The 4,510-nt window shown below is 40.1% G+C and overlaps 1 long non-coding RNA gene across 1 annotated transcript; it reads left to right on the top strand.

Moving 5' to 3' along the window:
* The first annotated feature begins 244 nt into the window (after window positions 1–244).
* On the top strand, window positions 245–3,970 carry LOC131423983 (uncharacterized). Its single transcript, XR_009226271.1, has 4 exons — window positions 245–353; window positions 1,871–2,019; window positions 3,316–3,432; window positions 3,840–3,970. It is a non-coding gene; the product is annotated as an uncharacterized LOC131423983 (long non-coding RNA).
* Window positions 3,971–4,510: the final 540 nt, after the last annotated feature.

The raw sequence follows: 4,510 nt of genomic DNA, 5'->3' as shown, positions 1-4,510 counted from the left end.
CAAAAAATTGTCACTCGGGTGTTTTACAAATAAGAATATTGAAACTTAGATTAAATGATTTTCCTATGGCCACTCAACAAGCCAGCTAGCAAGACCCATCTTCAAACAAAATTGGTATAGGGAGCTGCTGTGAGCCTTAGCGTGGCAAGAGCAGAGGACTCAGAAATGCTCTGCTCAACGGAGGGGGATGTTTTGAGCTTGTTCAGGTTGCTGCAAAGCATTATGGGGCTGTGCATTGCTTCTGGCCTGGCTTCTGGGCAGAAAGGCTCGGAAATGCATGAAGGCTTGGTCGGGCTCCTACCCCGTGAGTGTGGTGCAGATGGTCCTACCGAGGACGGGTGGCTGGTGGAGAGGTAGGTGGTGGACAGGTTAATCGTGCACGCTCTCTGGTGAGTCAGCCCATAATTGCTGACACCAATATGTTCGCTGCGCTGCCTCAGGGGCTTGGTGAGTGAGTCAGATGATAGAAACGAGGATCAAGCTGGCCTTGTTTCCTGAAATCTTAACAACGGAATAATAAGTTTTTGAATTTGGTCTGCGATTGAAATCACTTTGGGAGAAAAATGAAAGGCCAGCCTCAACAACTTATGACTAACACCTCTCCCCGCCGGGTGAAGGTAACGGGATCGAACAGCTAATTATAATGCACCTGGCTTTAGTCTTTATGAAGGTGAATGCAATCAGCTTAACCTAATTTTAAATCTCGGCACATAGTTTCTATTCACAGCCTGGGAAGGAACATTAGAAAGCCAATCAGGTCCTCAGGTCCGTGGCCAACCGCATGGGTCGGTGGCTGCAGCAGGTGGGGGCATTCTGTGCTGAAATCTCGTGTCTGTCTACCATGAACTTTTGCATCCTTTTTGATTCTTTTTGAGTATGTAAGAGATGGGATTCAAAAGACTATACAAAGGTCCATCATAGAATTCTCATTTCCCTCTGCATTTCCCCCACCGTGTTCCCAGACCACCCTGCAGGTAACCATTTTCATTTGCTTTATTAGTTTTATAAAATATATACAAAAGAGTATATTATGCCATTATACTATTTTGTATCTTACCCTTCCCTTTAAGTTTTATAATATATATTGTCGTTCACTCCAGAAACAAAGCTCTGTTCATTTCTTTCATAAAGCTCTTCCTCACATTTTCTTTTTTTTTTTTTTTTTACAGATGTAATATACTCCATGGACATACAATGATTTATTCAATTAACTGAACTATGTGTTAGCCAGCTTTATGTCACTACAACAAAACACCAAAGATAATAAACTTATAAAGAGAAAAGGTTTATTTTGACTCACAGTTCTGGAGTTTCCAGTTTACTCTCACTTGGTTCCTTTGCTTTGGGGGCTAGGGCAAGGCAACATTTCATGGTGGGAATGTGTGGTGGATGTCCTCCCAGCTTATCCATGTTGTTGAAAATGGCAGCTTTCTGCCTCTATGACAAAATACCTGATAAAGTCAACATAAAGGAGGAAAAATTATTTTGGATCATGGTTTCAGAGTTTTCAATCCATGGATAGGTGGCTTCACTTCTTTTAGGTGTGGCAGAGGGAAGTTTCTCAGCCTCTGGCAGCCAGGACAAGATGTCTACTTCTGGGGCATGCATTCAGTGACCTACTTCTACTTCTTTCACCCAGGACCTACAATTTCTATCACCTTTCAATAGTCTATTTCAATTATGAGCCCATCAATCAATTAAACCATCAATGAGACGAGAAGCTCATCCCTTCCCAAGAGACTCAGCTAGGAACAGTGCTTCCCTGGGGGCCAGACCTTCCACAGATGAGGCTTTGGGAGACATTCCAGATCAAACTGCAGCAGCAGGACTTCCTTGTTTTTAATGAAGGCTGAATAATTTTTCATTGTAGGTACAGACCACGTTTTCTGGACCCGTCCACCCATGGATACGTGCTCGGATCGCTTCCCTGTTGTGAATGATGCTGTAGGAGTGTGGAAGTGCGGGTATCTTCGTTTCTTTTGGGTGTATAGCCTAGAATTGGCATTGCTGCATCTTATGGTAATTCTATTTTAAATATTTTGAAGTTGGAACCCTCGCACACGGTTGGTGAGAATGTAAAATGTTCAGTGGCTACGGAGGTTCCTGTTTTTTTTACATTTTTTATATCAAGCTATTGGCATTTATTTTCTTCTTTTTTTCTCATTTTTAAAGATTTATATATAAATTAAGTTTGTAATCTGCCCTTCTGCTTTTCTAGAAATATTATTTTCAGGCAAAAAGATTTATTTTAAATATATATAGTTGAATTTACCTTTTTCCCTATTTTGGACATTCTCTCCATTTAGTTGGGCCCCAGGACTACTCTGCTTTAATTATGTGGTCTGTGTTCTGTGTACCTGTGCACCGTGTACCTGTGTACCGTGTACCTGTGTTCTGTGTACCTGTGTACCGTGTACCTGTGTACCGTGTACCTGTGTTCTGTGTACCTGTGTTCTGTGTACCTGTGTACTGTGTACCTGTGTACCGTGTACCTGTGTTCTGTGTACCTGTGTACTGTGTACCTGTGTTCTGTGTACCTGTGTACTGTGTACCTGTGTACCGTGTACCTGTGTTCTGTGTACCTGTGTACTGTGTACCTGTATACAGTAGACCTGTATACTACCTGTGTACTATGTGCGGTATAGCTGGCAGAACTTTTCTGCTTTCATTGTTCTGTTTTAGGGTGTTCCTAGATGTTTTTGAATAGTTAAAATGTATGAAAAATTATTCAGCTCAAGAAAAACTTTTCAATTAAGATCTTATCAAATATATATGACATCTATAATATATATATATATACACACACACATGTACATACATACATAGGCTTCTGATCTTGAGTTGTTCTGCTTCAGAATGCTGATGTCTCTCCATTTGTTTCAATTTAACTTTGCTTTCTGTCTTAAAGCCTTCCTCATTTGTGTTTTCTAATATCTTGTTCACTTTCTCTTTTTTGTAATTGTAAATCAGGCCTGTTCTTCTGTTATACATTCTGGCTGGTTATTGTTTATCTATATGGAGGTTATTAATTTTGTAAGCTTGTTTTATGTCTCTTCAGCTTACAAAATTCTTTACTGTTTTTATTAGTTTTAGCACTGATTCTCTTGGGTTTTTTCCAGGACACTATTTCATCATCTGCAAAACAGAGATAGTGTTACTTCTTCTTTTCCAATTTCTGGGCCTCTGATTGCCTGCAGAGTGTTTATTTGTATTTGAATAGCTTTCCATGATGGGGCATATGCTTGCAGTCTGCCTACCTCCTCCACTGCCTACTGCTGCTCTCGCTCTGATTCAGTCACCTATGTTGCTTGCCAGGCTCCCGAAGACCTTGGCATTCATGACCCAGTTGAAGGTCAACAACCTTGGCATAACCTGACCAGCTGCTGCCCCCTTGACTCATCTGTGTGTTTCGTCTGAACTGTGGAGGGTCAGGTAGGTCAGGCTGAAGAGGAGAGGTCACCCCATCAATTCAATTAGGTTCAGAGAGACTGATTAATAGTCGCTGTGCTCTTTTGGGGTGGAATCTCCAGAAAAGCAGGAAAGGAATCCAAAATTGAAACCAAAGAGATTAAATGCAAATGTTAAGCCCAAAGGAGCAAGAACAAGATAATAAATGAGCGAGTTAAGATTAAGATTCAGACAAGATTGGATCAATACTGGAGCAGGCCAGAGTTGTGGAGAACAATTTCATTATTCATGGGTAGATGTTTGTGGTTTAATTTTATGAGCTACTGAATCCTGGCAATGTGGGTTTATAGGGCTGATTAAGACTTGCAAGATCAAAATAGGTAATAGTCATCATTGCAAGCTTTTAATTTTGAGCTATAAATGGTTTCTAGATTTTTTTTTCTGCTGAGAAAATCCAAGATCAAAGTAACTGCCCTTTTGATCAGCATTGTCTACGACTATCTGCAATGAAGGAAACGTCTTCTACTCTGTAATGTTCAAGAAAGGGGTGGCTAGCCATGCATGCCTATTGTGCAACTGAAATAAGGTGAGTGTAACCGAGGAAGTGAGTCTTTAACTGGGTCTAATGTATTTTTATGAATAATTATTACTTTAATTGCAAAAATTTGTTGGGGAGAGTGAGATAATTTTAGTTAATTTAAATTGAAACAGACAATGTGACTGGTATTTACTGTGTTGGACAGTACCCCTCTTGAGTTTTGTATTCTAAAGTGACAAAGGGTACAGATGGGTGGCTGAAGATGCCTGTGGCTTTGGTTTTGTGCCATTCATGTGCTGCATGCATCCTAGGGTGGATCTGACCTCTCATTTGTAAGAGATTCACAATCACAGGTAATAATGTGACATAATAGTTGCTGATGAAATGCAAGAGCTTTCATTTTATAAACATCTCCCATAATTAGTTTATGCCATAGTGACACATGCCTATAAGTGATGATAACCCTTGCTCTTTAGGAAAATAAGTTTAAAAAATAACAACTTATCCAAAGACATAGAAATTATTAGTTTTTAATGTGCAGCTTGGACCAAGGTTTTTGGATAC

Source organism: Marmota monax, unplaced genomic scaffold (assembly GCF_021218885.2).
Source record: "Marmota monax isolate L192 unplaced genomic scaffold, Marmota_monax_Labrador192_F-V1.1 WCK01_AAM20220418_F8-fsc00041, whole genome shotgun sequence".
In the NCBI taxonomy this organism is placed as follows: Eukaryota; Metazoa; Chordata; class Mammalia; order Rodentia; family Sciuridae; genus Marmota; species Marmota monax.
Note: the sequence above shows the minus strand (reverse complement) of the source record. Positions and strands in the feature narration are given on the sequence as shown.